Below are 6336 nucleotides of genomic sequence, written 5' to 3' on the forward strand. Positions count from 1 at the left end.
ACCCATAATCCCAGCCTTGGATCACACATAATCCCAGTGGATCATGAGTTAACACAAACTCTAGAAGTCCTCACCCATGACTCCATGAGGCTTTGGGGGGACAACTAGACACAAACCATAACAGTTGAATACACTTAGTTTAGTTTATTATCGCAAGTCTTGTAAAATGCCAATTGCAAATGAGTGTTTAATATTCTAATTATTATTTCCAGCTAGTGTATTCATTACCAACACATATTTTCAAGATCATACATGTAAACATTCAAATGAAATTCACTTGGGGTAGAAATTATATTTTTTTGTGGGTGCATGAATTCGGCGGGGTAGTCCAATGTAGTCCAGTGGTCTATGATGGTAATGGGTTGTCCACATGACTGGCAGTGTCAGAGGTTGTTGACTTGAGCCTTTTACAGCTCAGCATATTGATATGGCTTTGGGTTTTTTTGCCTCATTTTTGTACTTTTCTTCTGGATGGTTGGGACTGGGATGGAGCAAGACCTGTATAACAAAACATATAGCTTTTGTGTCTGACAGGGTCAGTCAAGTCCCCTCAAGATTTACTCTGGAACCCTGCAGAGCAGTTTGTGAGTCTTTTGTTGGTGTCGGCCATGTGGACAAGTTACAGCCATTGCTTGACAAGTTTGCTCTCTGTGAAGACCTGAGAGAGTGTTTTCTCTCTGGGTGACTCTCCTTGGGCGCCCTCTACATCGTAAATCACTTTCCTCTGTGGCCTCATGGTCTCCTTGAGCAGAGGATTTGGGATACCACTGAGTTACTTTGCTGAATTCATGCACCTGCAATGTATGAATGGCAATGGAATGCACATCTCTGACAAAGGTAAAAAAAAGGGGGGGGTATAAATGAATATTTCACCATTTTGTAGAGAAATATATATATATAGATACAGATATATAGATATATAGATATCTGTATATACAAAATAGTTAGCATGGGGCTCTTAGCTCAGTGAGAAGAGTGTATAATTAATAGTGTTTAGACAAGATATTATGTCTGCATCTTGTAATATGAATAATTACTGCAAAGATAATATGCAATGTATTAATTATTGCAGTTGTCCTACTAACCTGTTTTGAAACTGTCTCTCATTGCTTGTTTCTCAATAAAATTATTTTTTAAAAAAAAGAAACTAGTACAAAAAAAAAAAAAAGAAACTAGTACAACATAAAAATCATGAATTCTTTATTTGAAAGGAGTAGGTGGAATTTAAATGTTTTTTGGACCTCTCTTTGCTTTTTCTGTTTAACTAACTTAGCACTTGAGCAGATCTATAATATTTCATTTTTTGATCAAGTAGACCATTTTTGCTAGATTGATTAATTGAGATGAGCAGTTAAACCAAGTTAAATCCCATCATCACATCTCTGCATTAATTTTACCATGATTTACTTGGTGTTAAATGGACATTTTTTACTGTCTCAGAGATTAAACTTTTCCTCCAGTAAAGCAGAATAATGTATCTATATGGTATTCTAACTTGAGCAGTACATAAAGATTAGTAAATAAGGCCCCATTAAAAATACTTATAATGTAAGTAACATGAGTCCCAGTAGCATTTCTAATGTCCATTAATGATTATTCTGAGGATCAGAGCTCATTTTACTGAGCCATTTAGTCAAACCGTGTGATTATTTAGAAAGTTAATTCATGCATACTAAAATCTAGCTTAAGTGATGCAGAGGGTAGGAGGTAAAACTCTGTGGAGACGATAGTCCTTTTTGTTATTTAATGATCAGCCATAATTAACTTGCAAATTTGAAATAATTAGAACAAATTAAAGGTATTTAACTTTGCCTCCCTAAAGAAAAATTCAAATTGCACCAAATGCAGCTTTAAATTATTCAAGTCTCAGAGGTCTAGGCTAGATTTTTTTTTTTCATAATGCTTTCTCTATGATGAGAATACCAATCTGCTTTTTGTCAAAAGGCATCCTATCAAGTAATTGTTCTTTGTGTTAATAAATGACAGCTATTCTTCGTTGTAAAAGTATTTCTGTCTCCCAAGACTACATCAGCATTTCTGTGGCATTTTAATTCAATAAAACAAAAGGTTAATGTTTTTCTACTTTTTAAGGAATGCAGATACATTTGGTTTTCAATTGGTCCTGAATGACATTTAAAATTTGCCATTGAAACTCAACTATACTATCGCGATATGAAATTTGTACAAAATAAAAATGTTTAAGGTACTTTGGATTATTAGAATTTCATTGAACTTGAACAGTGTTTATAATACTAAACTATGACGTTATAGTTCAGTAAAATTTTAATGACCTGAGGGTGACCTGTACTGTGTAGCAATCCTAAATGTTATGGCTTCTTCTACTATCTTGATTTAGATCATTTTGTTGTCATTTTTAACAGCTCCATCTGTTGCTCGGTAAGAATAACAGGAAAGTATTCCCATTAGTTGCATCCATACCCGTGATCTTCCCAGTGGATTTTGCACACATTTCTTTCATCTGTACTATGTTAAATGATAAAGGACACCTTTTACCTGGCATTTAGATTTTGACTTAATGGTACAGGGCACAAAGTATGTACTTGGTACACATCTCTTCAGTTTCACTCATAGGTTTAACCCACAGTGATACATTCAGTATCCTATGCAATTTTTCAGCGTACTTTTTCAGGTTTTCCTTTTATTTTGTTTTTTAATCACCTATTGAAGTATAACTTACATTCAATAAGATGCACATACCAAATTTGATATATTTTAACAAATGAATTTATCTGGATGATTAATACCCTAATTAATACATAAAGTATCCATCATGCTGAAAAGTATCTTATGTGATGGTTCAGTAAATTCCTTTATAAATTTCTGCCATAAACAACCGACAGTCTAATTTCTATCTCTTCAAATTATTTTGCATGCTAAATCTTCTTATAAATATAATCATACATTACATTACACATGTGTGAGTAAGCTCTTACCCACCATGTTTTGGAGATATGCCTACCTTGCTGCATGTTTCAGCACTATATTACATTTTTATTCCTTAGAGGTTATTTATTGTATAAATATATCACAACTTACCAGTTCATCTTTTGGTGGACATTTGGATTGCTCCCACTTTTTTTTTTTTTTTTTTTTTTTTAGACGGCATACGAGATGTTGCGGCGTGACTGGAGTTCAGACGTGTGCTCTTCCGATCTAGGACTATTGAAATTAAACAGGTAGGAGAGCAACTGAAGTGCTGTAAACATTTGTGCACAAATCTTTTTTTTTTTTTTTCTTTATGTATTTGGTACAGAGTCTCACTATGCAGCTTGGAGTTTTAGTGATCCTCCTTTTTTCAGCCTCCCCAGCACTGGGATACAGGTACACACTACCATGCCTAGACTGTTCATAAGTCTTTAGTCACACAATTTTTTTCCTCTTAAGTAAATATCCAGGATAGGAGTTACTATAACACATTGTAACTTTGTTTTGTAGATATAAATGAAACAGCCTAACTGTGTCAAAGAAGCTAAAGATGTTCCTTGATTTGCAAGAAGTTAACATCACAGTACATCCATTATAAATTGAAAATACTGTATATAATATATATAAAACCTACTGTTATAGCCTAGCAACACAATATACTGTTGAGAATCAGTTGTTTCCCCTTGTAATCACACAGCTAACTGGGGGCTACAGCTCCCTTCCTCTGCCCAACATATAGGAATATTGTACCAAAAAAAAATCAATATTCAAATTGGATTTATATTAAATGTATATTGATTCATATCACTGTAAAGTTGAAAAATCATACATTGAACCCTTATAAGTCAGGGGACATTTGTACAGTAATTCTTCTAGGAAAGTGTCAGTTGCTCTATGTCATTGCCAAAGTTTGATATTTATGTCTTTTAACTTAACCATTTTAGTGGTTGTAAAATGGCCTTGGTGTAATTTTAATATGGTCTTCCCTGAAAACTGATGATGAGCATCTTTTGGTGTTGTTATTGGCCATTCATTTGCCACATCCAGCACAGTTCTTGAGAAATACACAGGAAGGACCATGAAGAAATGAAGCCAAAAGTGAAAATGCAGAAAGCTGAAGTCAGGTGGAGCCCTCTCCCTTGGAAGAAGAGAAGAGATGCCCAGCCAGTGCAGCAGGTTTATTTATACACAGCACATTGATGCCAGTTGTCACCACCTTTTTTAGAGAACTGTCAGATTGATACCTAAGTATTTCATCTTAGGGGATGCTGTTTATAAGGGTATGGTTTCCTTAATTTCTCTCTCAGTGAGTTTGTTGTGTACAGGAATGCAATTGACCTCTGGGTGTTGGCTTTGTGTCCAGCTATCTACTAAACTTAAACTCTTTTGGTGGAGTTTTTGGAGTCTTGTATGTAGACTATCGTGTCATTTGTGAATAATGATAACTTCTTCCTTTCCTATCTTATTTCTTTTATTTTTCTCTCTCGTCTAATTGCTCTGGCTAATGTTTCCAGAGCTATATTAAATACAAGTGATGATAGTGAACTTCCTTGTCTTGTTCCTTATTTCAGCATGAAATGTTTCAGTTTTTATCCATTTAGTATGGTGCTGGCTTTTTTTGGTCATAAAGGGCTCTTATGAGATTGAGGTCAGAGGTTTTTTTGACACAATTAAAAGACAGAAAAGGCAAAATAGGCTTTTATTGCAGGCATGGGAAGACCACAGAGAAGGAGATGTGACAATCCTCGAGCTAGACAAAGGAAGGCAGCTGCTTTTATAGTTTTTGGATTAGGGAAGGACTTTGGGAGGCAGGGCAATGACATTGTTTGGCTCATTGGAGACCTCTTGTCACATGCATGGGAAGAGATAGCAGACCCACTGGGAGGAAGAAGATGAAGAAGTTGTTGTTTTGTGGCGAGTTACCATCTCAGAGAGATACCAGGATGACTCAGCAGGTTTCCACCTGGGCCTGAACCCATCAGTAAAGACCATCTATTCTTATTTTCTGTAAGGTGTTTTTGTTGTTGTTTTGTTTTTAATCATGAATTAATATTGGACTTCATCAAAAATTTTTTCTGCATCTATTGAGATGGTCATGTGATTTTTTTTGTCTGTGAATGTTGTTATGGTGTGTTACATTTATTGAGTTGCATATGCAAAACCATCCCTGCATTCCTAGAATGACTCTTACTTGGTCATGGTGTATAATCTTCTTGATGATTTGCTGCAGTCCGTTTGCTAGTATCTTTTTGAGGATTTTTGCACCTGTGTTCATTAGGAAGATTGGCATGTGGTTCTCTTTTTTTGGTTGGTTCTTTCTCTGGCTTTGGTATCAGGGTAGTACTTCTAGGAATGAGTTTGGGAGAATTGCTTCCCTTTCAATTTCATTAAAGAGTTTAAGGACTATTGAAATTAAATCTTCTCTAAATTCTTGGGTGGCTACCATGCAAGGCTCAGTGGATGTGTGTGTGCAATGAACACTGGCACGCCGACTTGGGCCTTAAGTGGGGCAACTGCATTAGCCCAGTCCTCAACCCCTCCTTTGGAAGACAAAGGATGATCATATAAGCTTCGGGAAACTAGCAAAGAGGGCAAAAGAGAAAGAATGAAGGAGTAAGCAAGGGATTATTGAAGTTGATCAAAAAACTAGAGACTATTCAGTCATGAAAATATGATTAAGTCTAGAGAGATAATTAAGGAAAGGAGAAAAGAAGATAGATACATTAGAAAAAATAAAGGTAAAAGACAAAAGGGGGAGGAAGAGGAAGAGGAAAAAAAAAGTTCTCTGAGCCCATACTGCACCTTGGCCCCCTGTGCTTGGGTGCAAGTGGAGCTGCAGGAGCACAGGCCAAGACTCTGTGAACTCATGATCAAGTATCCGAGGTGGTAAATAATCACTCTTCAAGCCTGCAGTAAAAGATGGCATCCAATAAAACTACATTGCAAAAAATGGAAAAAAAAAAAAAAAAGTTGAGGAAGTAGAACCTGAAGAGTTTGTGATGCAAAAAGTACTGGACTGACATGTAGTGAATGGGAAGGTAGAATATTGTCTGAAGTTTGAGGAATTTACAGAAGCTGACAGTACATGGGAACCTGAAGAAAATTTAGATTATCCGGAGTTAATTGAAGCATTTCTTATTTGCAAAAAGCTGGTAAAGAAAAAGATAGTACAAAAAGAAAATCTTTATCTGAAAGTGAATCTGATGACAGCAAGTCAAAGGAAAAAAAGAGATGCTGCTGACAAACCTAGAGTTTTTGCTAGACATCTTGATCCTGAACGAATAATTGGCACCACAGATAGTAGTGGAGAATTGATGTTTCTCATGAAGTGGAAAGATTCAGATGAGACTGACTTGGTGCTAACAAGAGAAGCAAACATGAAATGTCCTC

General features: G+C 35.8%; 1 protein-coding gene across 8 annotated transcripts in view; it reads left to right on the forward strand.

The window, feature by feature from the left end:
• The window catches only part of Kiaa1328 (KIAA1328 ortholog), a 434847-nt gene that overhangs the window by 340035 nt on the left and 88476 nt on the right, over positions 1–6336 (forward strand). The gene's annotated exons all lie outside the window — the stretch shown is intronic.

This window comes from Octodon degus, unplaced genomic scaffold (genome assembly GCF_000260255.1).
Source record: "Octodon degus isolate 3935 unplaced genomic scaffold, OctDeg1.0 scaffold00003, whole genome shotgun sequence".
Lineage (NCBI taxonomy): Eukaryota > Metazoa > Chordata > Mammalia > Rodentia > Octodontidae > Octodon > Octodon degus.